Below are 18,088 nucleotides of genomic sequence, written 5' to 3'. Positions count from 1 at the left end.
CTCAACGGACTCTCCGGTTCTTGTCCTGGCTCTACAGAAAAGGCAGTGTGAACTTCTTGGCAATGCTTGATTATCCTTGACATCATTTGAATGGAGAAAACCTGACCATCGATGAATGGCCTTTTTATTCCATTATTAATGTCAAATTTCATTTTGATGTGCTCTCCATGCTCAATGCTGATCTGTCCCTTTTTCACATCTATCACCGCACCTACTGTTGCCAAGAATGGTCTTCCGAGGATTAGTGGATCTTCCGGTTCCTTATCCATGTCAAGGATCATGAAATTGGTGGGAATCTCCACTCTTCCGATCCTGAGAGGCAAGTTTTCCAGGACACCATGCGGATGCCTAATAGTCCTATCAGCTAGGACCAAATATAGGCTACTTGGCTTAAAACTGCTGAAACTCATCTTGTTGGCAACTGAAAGTGCCATAATACTAACTGAAGCTCCTAAATCGCATTGGCAATTGGTGAAGATCCGAAGGCCTATTGAACATGGCAGAGTGTAAGAGCCGGGGTCCCCTAGTTTCTCATCGATCCTCAGTTTTGGATCTAAACATACTCCACTCATTAGGATTGCATTCCCAATTTCTTTAACAGCTTCCTTCACTTCTATCTCCCGCTGAGCCGTCTCTTTGATGATTTCCTCTCTAAGAGCGTGTGGTGACAAAAACTTAGGAGGGGGGCTTTCCGGTTAGACATACGCTCTACAAGCGCCTCTAATTGGATGTCAAGAGCTGCTCTGAATCTTTCCTACAATTCTCCTTCCCCTGCTGCAGGAAGTTGAGATCAATCTGTCATCTGGACGTCTGCCCGATGGCTCATCCGATCACTATCATCGGGTAAAGCATCGGTTTTATCCTCGAGTGATGCATCGGTTAGCGATTCTCGAGCTGGTGCTCGATTGCAAACTCGATCGGTCTGATCGAGTGCAGGATCGGGTTGATACTCGGATAAGTAGTATTGGTGCTCATAGATCCCACTGTGATCCATATCCTCCCCATCTTGATCGTCACTGTACTCAGTGAGGTAATCATCTACATCTTCAACAAAGATTGCTTGGGCAGTAGCATAATCCTTTGGGTTCTGAACAGATTTACCGGGTAGCTGGCCATGCTTTGGAGGCGGTTGTATGATGGGTTGACCCTGTAGGTATCTCAACTTAGTATTTAGAGAGTCGTACTTAGCATTGAGGTCATTGTACCCAGATTCGATTTTGGTGCTCATCTCGGCAAACCGTTTGGCATTGTCCATCATTTTCGATGCTTGGCCTTGGATGATTTGCTGAATCAAGCCATGTAGGTCAGCCTCCTGATGCTGACTTTGTGATCCCTGCTGCTGTGGAAATCTAGGTGGTGCCATTGGTTGGTGGTAACCGCTGGAGTACTGCTGCTTAGGAGCATAGCCTTGATTGTATTGGACAAAAGGCTTTGGTTGTCCTTGGTTCCCTTGGACTGCGGATGGGTAGATTTGATCCTTGAGGATTAGCAACATCAGGGTTATGTAGGAGAGGTTCGGGTTTGGTTTGTAGTTGTTATACCCTTTATTGTAACCCCCTTGATTGTTCATGTAGTTCACATCCTCGAGCTGAGTATTCTCCCCAAATTGTTGCTGAAATTGGTCTTCCTCTGAGATTGAATGGACATGCTGTGGCTGGTTGAGGAGTTTGCCCAATTTTTCATTGAGGGCTTTCATATCGCCCTTATACTTTGAATCGTCCTCTCCGGATGATCGTATCGTGCGATCATACTCCTCACTGTAGTGTCCACCAGATTGGGCTAAATTCTCCACCAGGTCCCAACCTTCATCAACATCCTTGTTGAGAAAATTTCCATTGTTGGCGGTGTCTAGCAACATCCGAATCTTAGGGACTACGCCACGGTTAAGTGAACTAAGCAATGAAGCATTGCTGAATATGCGGGCATCGGCTGGTGTATCCCTTGAAACGTTCCCAGGCTTCACTGAACGTCTCGTTGCTTCTGAACAAAGCTGGAGATGTCATTCTGCAGCCTTGCAGTTCTGGAGTTGGAGAAGAATTTAGCGAGGAACGCCTTTTTGCATGCTTCCCACGTGGTGATAGACTCCTTGGGAAGGGATTTCTCCCAAACGTGTGCTTTATCACGCAAAGAAAATGGGAAAAGCCGGAGCTTGAATCCATCTTCGCTAACTCCATTGATTTTTGTGAGGCTACAGAGCCTATCAAACTCATCCAAATAATCCAATGGGTCCTCCATTGGCAGTCCATGAAACTTGTTGCTCTGAATCATCTGGATGAGACTACTTTTGATCACAAAATTGTTGTTTTGAACAGCAGGGTGGCACAATCCCATGCCTTTGAGTATGAGTAGATGGAGCATCTCCAGCTCCTATGTTGGTCCTCTCTTGAGGAGCTTGTGGACCATTCTGATTTTTCGTGACCTCCTCAATTGTTGTTGGTTGCGGTTGCTGTACTTGTTGCTGACAGGGTAACCTTAGTCTGTCGATGTTGTCGATGAAAGGACTCAAGTGTTGGCTACCTTTGGATCATGTTTACATGCACAATCAGTTATCCGAGTGAAGGAGTGAGTACACGAAGGCCTACTCGATCCAGGTGATCGAGTGACGGGTCGGGTGGGGTCTCGGGTTGTACGTGAAATGCAAAAAAACAAACACGAAAGTAAACAAGTTAGTACCGAATCTTCTGAGATAAAAAGAACTTGATCTAGCAAGTGCTGAAATCCTAAATGTAATAAAAAATTTTCAACCAAACGGCAACAGCGCCAAATTGATAACATGATTTTCACCCAGGATAATAATTTCCTATGCAGTTGTAGTACAAATGGTTATCAATCCAAATGGTTGTGATGTTAGTAGATAAAATATGATCAGAACAATGCAAGTCAAGTCAAGCAATAGTATGGGTGTTTCTTTTGACAATCAACCTAAAGTAAATAAAAAGGAGATGAAACAAGAGCCACACAACCTAAGCACACGATGCAAACATTCGAGTAAAGGATCGAGTGGGTAGTTGGATAACAGAAAAAAATCAAGAACACAAAGATGAACAACTCAAAGATATACACGAGGCTGGTGATCGAGTATCAGTTCGGGTAACAGGTTGAGTTATGGATAAAAACCTAAACAATCAAATACGAAAGCTCCTAAGGATGGGGTAATCGGTTTATAAATATTCCTAATCGATTTAGAGCATTTTACAAGCCTCAAGCAATCTATTCCCTAGACAATGAATTTCTAATCCTTGCTAATCCACTCTTGTGGTAGAAACAATCAGACTTAACTACTTCCTTACCCAACTCTCGTTGGAGAAATGATATAGCACGTTTACTCAATTAAATTATCAATCCATAATTTGCATTAATCAACTCACTAAGAATGCACAAAGATGCTTAATCTAAACTTAAACAGGAGTAGGTTCTTTTGTAACAATCTTAACTAACAAACTGACTCAAAGAAAGAAAACAAGACAATTCAAAGCAATGCAAACTCAAAGCAACAAGGACACAACTAAAAACAGATTTTAAATCAAGATTAAACAAGTGAACCTTGGGCAAGGTAAGTGACTTGGGAGATAGCTAATCAATCCTAGATGTCTAAGAAACAATCAAGAACAATCCTATGGCTAAGAACACTTATGCAAATCAATCCATTTCCATGATAGAGATCCTATGCTAATCAAGTGATAATCAACAAATTCCAAAGGCAATCTCAAGATAAGCATGCATTAAAAACAAGTCTAAATACCACTAAGTACCCTAATCATCAATTTCCATTGGCTAGGAATGCAAAGCTCTTGAATAGTTTGGTTCAGGAATTTCATCAAACACCTTCTGGGCATAGAAACCCTAATGGCTAGATTTAAGCTTGATCAAGGCTATCTAGTAATATTAACACTAAACAAGATATGATACACATAAATAAAGCCCTAGACATCATTGATAAATCATCTATCTCCCTAATCTACCTAGCCCAAAGTTCTAAGGATCTACTCACTCATCATCATGATCACACAAAGGAAAGGGTTTGATCTTTGTAAAATCATAATAAGAGATTGTAGATTAGGAGATTTAAGAACCCTAAAAAGCTGCTAAACAAAAGATAAGTCTCTCCTTAATAGGGTTAAAGTATTTATAGGAAAGTAGAAGGGAACCCGGGTCAACCCGAAACAAACCGGGTCAAACCCGGATCAAAACTAATACAAGTGTGGATTCCGGCGGCTACGGGGTCGTCTTGGCCGATTGGTGAGGTCGCGTGGCTCCATCGGCCATCGCTTGGCCCATTGGGCTGGCCGATTGCACCTCCTGATCTTCATCTAACTGAGCTCAACTGGCCATTGCTTGACTGATTGGACCATGACCGATTGCTTCAACTGGCCACCATTTGGCCGATCGCCGTGGCCGCATATCTTCCTGATCTTGACGTCAAGGAGTGGCATCGGTTATCACTTGGCCGATTGGGCTTGACCGCTTATGGCTCCTGATCTCTTGTCATTTCTCCAACTCCACTCTTCTTTGCTTCTTTGCACCAAAACAAGTCCAAATGCTCCAAATGTGATGAGATTACTCCAAAAACCTGAGAGATAACACATTAGATTCATATGCTCCTAAAACAACCTAGAAAGACAAGATTATGCAACAAAACTATGCAAAAACAAGGCCTAACAAAAACACAAGATATCAACTCCCCAAAGCTTATCTCTTGCTAGTCCTCAAACAAGAACCAAACAAAAAGTGAGAGAGAGAGGTTTGAAAAAGGGATTCAGAACAAAAAAGTAATAACAAAGGATTCAAACCACAATCCTTAAATGTAAATCAATGGTGCTAAGATTAATCAAAGTGCTTACAAATATTTTTCTAAGCTTCTCATGATGCCCCACTCTAGTTCACCTTCTATCTATTGGTAAAGACTTGCAATCCTATTGATCATCTCTTTCACATTCATTAAAGTGTTTGGTGTGATCTTGCAAATGGAAAATAAACCAAGCTCAATTGGTTTAAGGGCAAGGCTTTTTTAAAAAGGTGGTTAGCAAAGGTATTTTTGGGTGGTTCACTCTCAAACAAAAAAAGAATACTAGACAGTTGTGAAACCAATCTTAAGACAGAGAATAATTTGGGCATACAAAGCTTAGCTCTTGATGTTCTACCCACCTAGAAGCATTTCCACCCTTTTTCTCATCCTTCTTTTCTTTCTTTCTAACCCAAAAACTCAACTTGATTCAACTTAAACCCCTTCTCTTCTTTACTTATGGTCTTAAACTTTTGAAATATCTCTAAAGCTTCACTTTAATCTCACGCTCTCTCTTTTTTCTTCTTACTTCTTTGAACTTCTTTTGATGAACTCCCATTCTGAGTAAACTATGCTTTATCAATCTCTTTTTCTTTTCTTTTTTTTATGAAACTTTTCTAAGAACATCAGCTAGACTTTTCTTTTCTCTTTTTTTTTAGAGACTTAGAGATTTTAACTAAACTTAACCTTAGAGACAAACCTTTTCTTTTGACCAAGTAATTCTTTCTTTTTCCCCCTTATTCCCTCTTGTTCTCAAACCTTAACCCAAATCAGCATTCTAACCACCTATTTCTTTTAAAACTAGTCCTATTAGCTAGCTCTAAATATTCCAAACCTAGCTAAAACAAGAGCCAGTTCTTTGTCATTCTCAATACTCTCAAGATTTCACAAGCTATAGATTGGTTTCACAACTGTCTAGTATTCCTTTTTTGTTTGAGAGTGAACCACCCAAAAATACCTTTGCTAACCACCTTTTTAAAAAAGCCTTGCCCTTAAACCAATTGAGCTTGGTTTATTTTCCATTTGCAAGATTTCACAAACAAAGAGGCCTCACTCAACAAATCAACACAAGGCTTGAAAGAAAAGGTTGGGGTTCAAGACATGGCAAGAGACTGGGTTAATCAAAATAGAGTGGCAAATAGAGATTGTTAACCCAAATGAAAGTTCTATAAGCTAGCATTCATAGTCCATATGCAAGATAATTTAAAGATAAAATTAAAGTCTAAATAATATAGAGATGCAGCAATAATCATGCAAGCTTTACACTAGAAGAAAATGCTTTCAAGTGATACAATGCTTTAAACTTAGACTCTTCATTATTCCCAGAGATTAAACAAGCACCAATGAACTATAAATGTGGGCTGTGGGTTCAATCAAAAGACTCTACTTCTACAAGGCAAACTCATCATTATCCCCAAATGAAAATGCATACTAAATGCTTCTAGACTCAATCCTAAACACAATAATGAATATGCAAAGCTACATGCATTTTTTTAGTTTTAAAATTTTTCAATTTTTTTTTATTTTTCTCTAAACATAGCTATTAACAAATACATGACACTAAAAATGAAAATCAAAACAAAACACAATGTTAGATGGTTAGTCCCTCCCACAAACTTAATTCACACCGTCTCGGTGTGAGAAAAGCCGGGAAAAAGACTAACAAGAAAAATAAAGATGAAATTAAGAAAAGACTCTATGTACAAGGACTTGGAGTGTACCTATAGTTCATGGAGGAGTCAAGAGAGTAGGAGGAGTTACTAGTGCATGGTGTTGGAGACCTCTCTGCTCTTCTCTTCCTCCTTTGTCTTCTCTCATAGGCTGAAGCTCTTGGTGGGTCATAAAAACCAATGGCAGTGCTAGCTTCACCATGGAATGAGTGTCTCTCCAACTCATCCTCAACCACATCTGCTTGTTCTCTCTTGATTCTACAACAACTTCAGGATTTGGGTTTGATGTACTTGCAATGTCAAGTTTTGCTTCCACATGCTTCACTCCCTTTAATAGCTTCTTGATGTTATTCCCATGCCATTTAACCAAGCGCTGGAGAAGGTGGATGTGGGTGTGTGCTTCTCTAAGAGACTTGTTCGAAGTGGCTTCTTCAAATGTTTGGAAATCATACCTAGCACTACCATAGACTGGACTAGGAGGAGTTGCTTGTGAAGTGTCCTCATCTTGACTTCTCCCCTTCTTTGAAGTTGTTATTGGATTCACTGGTCCATCATCCTTAAAGGAGTAGAGGTAGTCATCTTTAATGTGGAAGCTTATTCCAAACCTGAGATAAAGGGATGTGATATCCTTTTGAGGGAGTAGGAGCCTCTTCTTCTGCATGCTGCGGAAAATATAACCATAGTAGGCATAGAAACCCTTCTCAGTTTGGCCATCCAAATAAGTAGTCTTCTTGACGTGACTGGATCAAGCCTTGCAATTCCATGGTCAAAATCACCAAGCTCAACTCCCTTTGCTTGTAAAATGGGAGTGACAAGCCCACCCATATTGAGAACATGAGTCTTATCTGCTATTGTCCATACCCAACTTTGGTAGTGAAGCATTTGGTGAAGGAAGACTGCAGCAACACAAGTATCTTCAACGTTGGACAGTAGCGGATTCCTTTCTTTGTAGGTTCTTATGAAAGATTGCAGCCCTGCTAGAAGACAACCAAGTTCATTGGCTTGAACCGCTCCAGCCTCTCTTCGCGTAAAGAGATTGTGAGAGAGAACATTGTGAGCATATCTCATTGTAGGATGCATGATGCTTGTGTTCTTCACTTGACTAGCTGTGTAATTTCCCACACCAATGGATTGCCAAAAAGAATCATACTCATTTGGGTTAGTGTTGTATTCTAGCCTTGTTCCTGGTTGAAAACCATAGATAGCTCCTAACTCTCCAAAGGTCATCTTGTAGTGTTTCCCTTGAACTTTAAACTCAAAATGCCCAAGATCATTAGTCTCCTCCACCATCTCATCTTCACAATAAGTCACTGTAAAGGATGCAAGGAACTCTCTTTTTGGCTCAACATAGGTGGGAAAAGCCATATTGAAGAACTGTCCTAACCCCAAAGTTGTGAAGATGGTTTGCATTTATTTAAGGAGTCCAGCATTGTGAATGAATTCATGATCTGGGTATCTAGTTGGAGCAAACTTGATCTTCTTAAGGCGCTGCATCAGTTGGGAGTAGGTAGGCTTCTTCTTGAGTGGCTTAATCTGCTTTTCCTTGGCAACTGGAGGTGGTGGAGATTCAGGCTCACTCTCACTCATAACCCTCTCCTCTGAATCATAATCCTCAATCACAAGCTCCTTATTCTTCCTCTTGCTTGCTGGAGCATTTTGCTTCTCTTGTGAAGACTTAGACTGAGTTGCCCTCTTATTCTTCTTCTCAACAACCCTTTCTACAACCTCCTTTGTCTTAGTTTGTTTTTCACCAGGTCTAAGGTTGGTTCTTGCCATTTGTAACATCCGCGAACCAAAATTTGTATTTTTGGGATGGGTGTCGATCGACACCATTATTTTCTGGTTCGACCAGTTCTATTTAATTATTGATTTGGGTCGGTTTGGTTTAAGGAAAACTATTGAACCGAATTATTTAAGTGTATTGTCGACAGAAGGGTTTTGGAATGTGTTTTCTGTCGCTGTTTATAGATTTTTGAGAGAATAGAGAGAAAAGAAGCGTTCTTGAGTTTTTGGAGGAGATTGGAGAGATTCTTGGCTGTTCTAGAGGGATCTGAAGCTATGAAGGTGTTAGGAGCTTGTTGGGAGTGAGGGATTCGTCATTGTAGGTCAGAAACTTCCTTCAAAGAGGTGAGTGCATGACCATGGCTTATCTAAGCTAAGATCTCTAGTTTTTCTATGATTTAGTGCTTATGTGGTTGTTTCTTTGAGTTCTCTATGAATATTTGTGGCTGCTATGGCTGGGTTTTGGCTTATGGGGATGCATGGAGCAGATTGGAGGAGTTGGAGGCAAGATTCGGAGTTTCTGATCGAAGGAACTCGATGCTCGGCATCGGTGTCGATCGACACCAGTTGGGGTGTCGGTCGACACCAACGCGAGGACGGCTCGAGAACTTGGCGAGTGTCGATCGACACCATGTGGAGGTGTCGGTCGACAGAAAAACTAGGATTTTCGGGAATGTCGAGCATGGTGTCGGTCGACACCCTTCCTCAGATAGGACGGATGATGCAATGCTTTGTTTATTGTCTGGTTTGTTTTATTGATTGTCGTTTGTGGAATATAGAGATCTTATTGCTGGTGTGTATAGCCCAGTAGATGGGAGGATTGCCTCACTGAATGTTTATAAAATACTCATGCATCTAAATTTGTGTTTGTGGTGTAGGTTAAGGAAAGTGTGATCGTGGAATCAAGGCAATGAAGAGGAGGATGTTCTAGGGACTCAATTGGATGTTGTCTGGCATTGCTAGGTTGCTAGAGTTGGATCATTAGAACATTGCTAGGTTGCTGGTTCTATGCTTCATGTTGTTTGGTTATTGGATATTTGCTATGTTTTAATATTGGTTATTTATTATTGGATATTTATTGGATATTTATTGGATATTTATTATTGGATATTTATTTGACCCGTTATACGTTGTTGTGTGATTGTGGTTAGGTGGCTATTGGGTATGGGACCACTAGTTGTAGAGTATTTATTAATATTATTATTATTTATTATTTTTTAAAAAAAACGAGTCGGGACGTTTCACCATTGTTCATATCAAGAATACAAACACACTTGAAAATTATTAGTAGTGCTCACTAAGAGCTACAACTTGAATCCACAAATACCAAGTGCTAAGTACCTAAGAGATAAATCAACCAAATTAAACCAAGGAGCAATGTGAACCAACTTAAATACAAACTTCACAATTAAACTCAAAATTACTTCTTCTTAAAAATTTAAGAACTCAATAAACCACCAAACATGATCAATTGGTCTCCAAATCTGCTAGTCTCTTCCAGACTGTTTCATTGAACAATAGACAAGGTAAAGAAACAATAAAACTTAAATTTCCCCAAAATTTTTGATTTTAAATTTCTCAAGAACCCTAAGTGTTCATAAATCAAAAATTTCGAAATTGAACATCAAGCCCAGCAATTCTAACGAAATTGGAACCAGCTAACATCAATATCAAGCTAAACAACCTAAAATCAATGTATAAATAACTGGCAAGTCGAATCTAGCACATAATGGGTTCAAACTTATACAAGAGAGAAACAGTAGTGAAATTTCTTACCTTGTTTTTGACGAGGAGTAATGCAGAACTAGCAGATGGGGCTATAAGTAATTAAAAGAGCTTGCAAAACCGTAACCAACACACCAAAAAAGTTTGAAAACGATTGAGAGATGAAAGAGATACAAAGATTTTAAAGTTCTAAGGTTTTAGGGAGCTTGAAATCGACAAAGAGAGAAGAAAGAAGAGAGTTTCGGGTTTTAGGGGTTGAGAGATGTAGTAAACCGGCCAAAATTAATTTGAAAAGTTGAAAAATCAAGCTGGTTTACTAAGATTGGACCAAATTAAACCGAATGGGAGAGGAAGACTTACCCGGATGAGCTCCATCGGTCGGCTTTTGGCTGATGGTTGTGCCTGATGGCTGCACACGGCCATGGTTTGGCCGTAGGCTCGTCCCGCTCATAGCTCTTGATCGAAAAATTCTTTTGCTTTTGGATTTTCAATCGGCCACCCATTGGCCGATTGACCACACCGATGGCTTCACTCGGCCACATTTTGGCTGATGCTCGTGAGTGATCAACGTCCCTGATCAAGAATCTGGTTACTCCCATGAACCTTCAAACAGTGCTAGTTTGGCCGTAGTCCCCGCCCGATGGTACTCCCTTGGCCACCATTCGGCCGATTGTCTTGGCTGTTTTTAGTCCCTGACCAAAAATCCCTTGTGCACGTATGAACTTCAATCGGCTATCCTTTGGGCGATTGGTGAGGCCGATGAACTCACTCGGCTCTCACCTGGCTGATGATCAGAACCGCGGATATCTCCTGATCAAAAACGCATTGCCTCACACGGCCACAGTTTGGCCAAAGGCTTGAGCCGATGGCATCACGCGGGCACCACCTGACCGATTCACCACACTGTTTACTTCATCTGTTTAAGAACAAAACCACACAAGTCTCCAAACTTTCCAATGCTCAATACTCAAAAACACAAAACTTCAAACAAACATACAAAAGAAATTTTGGAAGATATTTACATAAGGATACCATGGGAATGCCTCCCAAGTGCACTTGTTTTACGTCTCTAAGCTTGATGTTACCGCGCCGATTAGGCGTCTTGAGGTTTCGAGAGAGAAACAATTGTTCCCTCCTCAATGAAGTCATTGGCCAAGTAGTGCTTCAATCTCTAACCATTAACCACAAACTATTTTCCAGCCTTGTTCAGCAATACCAAGGCTCCATAAGGTCGAATCCCTTGATCTTAAATGGTCCTAACCAACGAGACTTGAGCTTTCTCGGGAATAGTCTCAACCGGGAATTGAACAGCAACACCAAATCTCATTCCTTGAAAACCCTTGGATGAATTCTTTTGACATGAAATGCCTTTGTCCTCTCCTTGTAGATCTTTAAACTCTCATAAGCTTCAAGGCGGATCTCTTCCAGTTCATTCAATTGCACCAAGCGTTTCGCAACAGCATTCTTCATATCAAATTTAAGAAGCTTGACTGCCCACATTGCCTTATATTCTAGCTTAACTAGCAAATGACAAGATTTCCCATAGAGAAGGTTGAATGGACTGGTTCCAATTAGTGTCTTATTGGCAGTTCTATATGCCCATAGAGCATCATCCAGCTTCTTTGCCCAATCCTTCCTTGTGATACCAACTGTTTTCTCAAGAATATACTTGATTTCCCTGTTTGAGACCTCAACCTGACCACTAGTTTGGGGATGGAAAGGTGTAGCAACCTTATGCTTCACTCCATACTTCTAAAGAAGACTCTCAAAGACCTTGTTGATAATGTGTTTTCCTCCATCACTTATGACCACTCTTGGGATACCAAACCTTGAAAAGATGATTGTTTTAAACAACTTCAACACCACCTTTGCATCATTAGTAGGACTAGCTATGGCTCCCACCCATTTAGAGACATAATCAACAACTACAAGTCTGTAGTTATTACCATATGAAGAAGAAAATGGTCCCATGAAGTCTATACCCCATACATCAAACACTTCAGCCTCAAGAATAGGAGTTTGTAGCATTTCATTCCTCCTGCTGATGTTTCCTTTTCTTTGACATAAATCACACTTGGAAATAATCTCTTGAGTATCCTTGAACATAGTTGGCCACCACAAACCAGCTTGAAAAATATTTGTGACTGTCTTGAATGTAGCAAAATGACCTCCATAGGCTGCTCCATGACAAAGCTCTACTAAACCTTTGGCAACACATCTTCTATAAATCTTGTCCTTACAAAAAGTGTAGAGGTAAGGTGCATCCCAATAGTAGTTGTTGATGTCCTTGAATAACTTTTTTCTAGCATAACTAACCAGATTTGCTGGCTCTAGACCACAAGCAAGATAGTTAACATAATCAACATACCAAAGACCATTCTCTTCCAACCTCATGACTTCTCCAAGCTTTTTCCAAGTCTCATGGCTCTTATCAAGAAGTTGAATTGCCATTAGTTGCTCTTCAGGAAGTGCATCATTGATTGGAATCTCATTGTCAATCCTCATTCTTGATAAATGATCTGCTACTCCATTTTCAATACCTTTCTTATCTTTAATCTCCAAATCAAACTCTTGAAGTAGCAATATCCATCTCAAAAGTCTTGTTTTAGCATATTTCTTTGCTAAAAGATGTCTCAATGCTGCATGATCAGTATGAACAATAACTTTTGAACCGACCAAGTATGACCTAAACTTTTCAAATGCAAAAACAATAGCAAGGAGCTCCTTCTCTGTTGTAGCATACTTGACTTGAGCTTCATCCAAGGTCCTACTTGCATAGTATATAACATGAGGTTTCTTATCTTTTCTTTGACCAAGCACTGCTCCAACTGCATAGTCACTAGCATCACACATGATTTCAAATGGCAAATTCCATTCTGGAGCTTGAACTATTGGAGCACTAACTAACTCTTCCTTTATCTTCTTGAAAGGTTGAAAACACTCCTCATCAAACTCAAATTCAACTTCCTTACACAATAATCTTGTAAGAGGTCTAGCAATCTTTGAGAAGTCTTTAATGAACCTTCTATAGAACCCAGCATGGCCTAAGAAGCTTCTTATCCCCTTGGCTGAATTTGGTGGTGCTAAATTGGTCATCACATCAATCTTAGCTCTATCAACTTCAATGCCTTTCTCTGAAATCTTATGCCCCAACACAATTCCTTCTTTCACCATGAAGTGACACTTCTCCCAATTTAAGACCAAATTTGTTTCCTCACACCTTTTTAAGACCCTGAAAAGGTTAGAGAGACAAGAAGAAAAAGAATCTCCATATACAGAGAAGTCATCCATGAAAACCTCAACAACATTTTCATTAAGGTCTGAGAAAATGGACATCATACACCACTGAAAAGTTGCGGGTGCATTACATAATCCAAACGGCATTCTCTGATAAGCGAAGGTACCATAAGGACATGTAAATGTGGGTTTCTCTTGGTCATTGGAGTGAATTGGAATTTGAAAGAACCCAGAATATCCATCAAGAAGCAATAATGACTATGGTTAGCTAACCTCTCTAACATTTGATCAATAAATGGTAAAGGAAAGTGATTTTTTCTAGATGCAGCATTAAGTCTCCTATAATCAATACACATGCGATGTCCAGTGATAGTTCTAGTAGGAATTAGCTCATCTTTATCATTCTTAACAATAGTAACTCCTCCTTTCTTTGGCACCACATGCACAGTTGAAACCCATGTACTATATGATATAGGATAGATGATACCAGCATCAAGGAGCTTAAGAATCTCTTTCCTCACCACATCTCTTAGGTAAGGATTTAACCTTCTTTGCGGTTCAATGGAAGTCATTGATTCATCATCTAAATGAATCCTATGCATGCAAGGAGTTTCAGAAGTTCCTTTAATATCATCAAGTGAATAACCAATAGCTCTCTTATACTTTTTTAATTCACCGAGAAGATAATCAGTTTCTTGTTCACTAAGTTCTTCATTGATAATGACAGGATAAGTAGAGTTTGTACCAAGAAAAGCATACCTTAGCCCCTTAGGGAGTGGTTTATGTTCAATCTTGGGTGCTTCAAGCTCACTCCAATCTTCATTTGAGTTTACTTCAACTGAACACACCACTTGCTCTTTTAACTCAAGGAAGTCTCTATCATCATTAATAGGCTTGTGAGAGTCAAGAATCTTTTCATACCCTTCACTATCTTCCTTTAGTAAACCAAACTCTCCTTGTTTCACTGTCAATGTGCTTTGGAGCTCATCTTCTATGGCCAATTCCTCCAAAAGCTCATCAGCTAAAGCTTCCATCTTCTCAAGGTAGAAAACTTGACCATCGATTGTAGGCTTTCTCATCACCTTGTTGATGTTAAAGGTCAAAGCTTCTTTTCCCAAATTCAATTGAATCTTCCCACTCTTCACATCAATCATTGTTCTTGCAGTTCTTAAAAATGGGCGCCCCAAAATGAGTGGATCCTTTGGTTATTCATCCATTTCCAGCACAACAAAGTCGGTTGGGATCTCAAAATGGTCAATCATCACTGGTAGGTCTTCAAGCGCTCCTACTGGTGTTCTAACTGACCTATCTGCAAGAACAAGGGTGATCATACACTTCTTGTAGTGGGTGAAACCTTGTTTTTTGGCAACTGAGAGAGGCATCAAGCTCACACTAGACCTCATATCACACAAACAGTGGCTAAAAGATTAAGGTCCCAATGTGCAAGGAAGAGTGAAGCTACCAGGATCTTCAAGCTTCTTTGCTACTACCTTGTTTTGAATGATAGCACTACACTCATGGGTTAAGATGACCATTCCTTGTAGAGCTTTCTTCTTCTCCATAATTGCATCCTTGAGGAACTTGTTGTATGATGGGTTCAGCAAGAATGCATCAATGGTAGGCATTGTAATAGCAACATCCTTCATTTGTGCATCAAACATAGCTCTATACTTGTCCACTTGTTGCTTCTTAAACCTACCAGGAAATGGCAATCTTTTAGCAAAGTAAAGGTGTTGCCAAAGAAACTATATTTGTGTCTTATCTTGCTTTGGTGCCTCAACCACTTTACTCTTCCCTTTGTCAACCACAACTTCTTCAGCTTCTTTGTCTTTACCCATATCTTTCACTATCAACTCATCCTCATCTTCAATCTCAACCACTACCTCCCCTCCTTTAGGATCAATGTCCCTATTGAGCTCATTAGTAGATAGTTGCTTACCACTTCTCAGCATGATGGCATTGATGTACTCCTTTGGGTTTGGTTCAGGTTTTCCTGGTAATGAACCCATTTGTCTTGTTGAAGAGGAAGAAGCTTGTCCCTGGACCTGTGTTTGAAACCTCTCAATCTTAGAATTTAACTCACCATATACATTCTCAACTTTGTTGTGCATTGCTTTCATTTGTGTGGCAAGTTCAATGGCACCTCTCCCTTGTCCTTCTAGGCGTTGTTTTAGTAGAGCATTTATGTCATCTACTTGACCTTGAGGGTGTGGTGCATTCAGTTGTTTCTGAGGTTGGGAATAGGTTTGAGGCTTGGCTTGGTAGCTCCCTTGAGGTTTAGTCTGATAGTTGGGTTGGGAAGGAAAACCAGGAGGTTTTTGTGGTGAATAAGTCTGATCTTGTGGGTTCTCGACATTGGTGCTGCGGTAAGAGAGGTTAGGGTGGTTGCGATAATTAGGATTAAACTTGTTATACCCTTGGCCACCTACATAATTGACCTATTCTTGACCTTCAACACAACCTTCCATACCTTCTTGATAAAGTTCACATTCATTGACAAAGTGAACTTGCTTTTGATTTGCACTAATCATCTTATCCATCTTGTCATTCAAAGCTTTGATCTCCTTGCGGTGCTGCTCATTCATATCAGTATAGTCCCTTGGAGTTCTATCATAATCCTCTCCATAGTTCTCATCACTTTGAGCAAGATTCTCAACCAACAACATTCCTTGTTCTGCATTTTGACCCAAGAAGTTTCCATGGCTTGCTGTGTCAAGAAGCATTATATACTTAGGCAAGACTCCTCTATAGAGTGTACTCAACTTTGACTCTTTGGAGAAACCATGATGTGGACATTGAGATAGATGCCCGTTGAATCTTTCCCATGCTTCACAAAAACTCTCATTTCCCTTTTGAGCAAAACTTGATATTTCATTCCTTAGTCTTGCTGTTCTTGTAGTAGAGAAGAATTTGGATAGAAAAGTCTTCTAACATTGATCGCAAGAGGTAATGGTGTTGTGAGGCAGATCATTTCCCAAATGTGAGCTTTGTCACCAAGAGAGAATGGGAAGAGGCGTAGCTTGAAGGCATCTTCAGGATACCATTGATCTTAACAGTACCACAAAACATATCACATTGAGCCAAGTGATCAAGTGGATCTTCCATTTCCAAACCATGAAATTTTGATCCCTGCACCATGTTGATAAGACTGTCTTTGATCTCAAAGTGATTGTTCTCAACTGGTGGAGCTCTAATACCAGTGCGGTGTCCATTGACATTTGGTGCATCATAAGCTCCAATGAGAGGGGCTTGTCTTGGTACATGGTTTGGAACTCTATCATCATTGTGTTGGTCATTTCCATTATGACCAGCAGCAGGAGGAGGGTTGTTGTCCATAGCTTGTCTTGCTAACCGACGATTCTCTCGCTCAAAACGGTAGATGTCGTCTACACGGTCAATCAGGTCTGCTTGGCCTTGACTTCTCAAGTTCATACACCTGGCAAAAGAGAACTCAAAACACTCAAGCAAACCAAGTAAGTAACAATGTAAAGTAAATGAATAGGCTCAAGAAAAGTTGAAATCCTAATGGTCAAATAGAATGCAAATGGGCAACGGCGCCAAATTGATGTAGTACTTTTATTCAATTAAATTATCAATCCACAATTTGCATTAATCAACTCACTAAGAATGTACAAAGATGCTTAATCTAAAATTAAACATGAATAGGTTCTTTTGTAACAATCTTAACCCCTGTTTTAGAAATCACTAGGCGCTAGTCGGGCGGTCGGAGTGGGCTTAGCCCCTAGCGAGAAAATCGGATATTAAACGTGGATTAATCGGGGACTAGTTTTAGGGTTATTTCACTAAATTAGTAATAAACTAAAAATAGATAGTATTAAATATATGTATAGTTCTGTTTATTTTAAAATAAAAAAATCGAATAAAATATAAAACTATAGTATTGTCTTTAAAATTACGATAAACACATAAAAACGTAATTTTAAAAGAAAATTTATGATTTTCATTAAAAAATTGTACATTAGTTATTGTAAAACATCATAAACTCTTAATTTAAATGTCTAAATAACAAAAAAATACATATTTGATTTTTATTTGACTCTAAATATAATCATTATATACAAAATTAAGCAGAAAGTAATCGGATTAGACGGTTTATAGTCAAATTAGACAGATAAAATTGGATATCGATGCTAGGCGGGGATATCGTGGCGGAGAGGATGGGCCAAGCGATTTTGCGGGGTGTAATCGGTGCTAGGCAGGGATTTTTAAAACAGGGATCTTAACTAACAAATTGACTCAAAGAAAGAAAACAAGACCATTCAAAAGTAATGCAAACTCAAAGCAACAAGGACACAACTAAAAACAGATTTTAAATCAAGATTAAACAAGTGAACCTTGGGCAAGGTAAGTGACTTAGGAGATAGCTAATCAATCTTATATGTCTAAATAACAATCAAGAACAATCCTATGGCTAAGAACACTTATGCAAATCAATCCATTTCCATGATAGAGATCCTATGCTAATCAAGTGATAATCAACAAATTCCAAAGGCAATCTCAAGATAAGCATGCATTAAAAACAAGTCTAAATACCACTAAGCACCCTAATCATCAATTTCCATTGGCTAGGAATGCAAAGCTTTTGAATAGTTTGGTTCAGGAATTTCATCAAACACCTTCTGGGCATAGAAATCCTAATGTCTAGATTTAAGCTTGATCAAGGCTATCTAGCAATATTAACACTAAACAAGATAGTAAACACATAAATAAAGCTCTAGACATCATGGATTAATCATCTATCTCCCTACTCTACCTAGCCCAAAGTTCTAAGGATCTACACACTCATCATCATGATCACACAATGGAAAGGTTTTGATCTTTGTTAAATCATAAAAAGAGATTGTAGATTAGGAGATTTTAGAAAGAAATT

At 39.5% G+C, this 18,088-nt stretch overlaps 2 non-coding genes and 1 pseudogene across 2 annotated transcripts; 2 read left to right on the top strand and 1 right to left on the bottom strand.

Moving 5' to 3' along the window:
• Window positions 1-18,088, bottom strand: part of LOC104772580 (uncharacterized) — a 44,191-nt pseudogene that overhangs the window by 21,331 nt on the left and 4,772 nt on the right.
• On the top strand, window positions 1,903-2,013 carry LOC147938013 (small nucleolar RNA R71). Its single transcript, XR_015567623.1, has one exon. It is a non-coding gene; the product is annotated as a small nucleolar RNA R71 (small nucleolar RNA).
• LOC147938012 (small nucleolar RNA R71) lies at window positions 15,976-16,082 on the top strand. Its single transcript, XR_015567517.1, has one exon. It is a non-coding gene; the product is annotated as a small nucleolar RNA R71 (small nucleolar RNA).

The sequence above is a fragment of the Camelina sativa genome, chromosome 9, assembly GCF_030686135.1.
Source record: "Camelina sativa cultivar CO46 ecotype springtype chromosome 9, ASM3068613v1".
Lineage (NCBI taxonomy): Eukaryota > Viridiplantae > Streptophyta > Magnoliopsida > Brassicales > Brassicaceae > Camelina > Camelina sativa.
The sequence above is the reverse complement of the archived record's forward strand: the minus strand, read 5'-3'. Positions and strand labels throughout refer to the sequence as shown.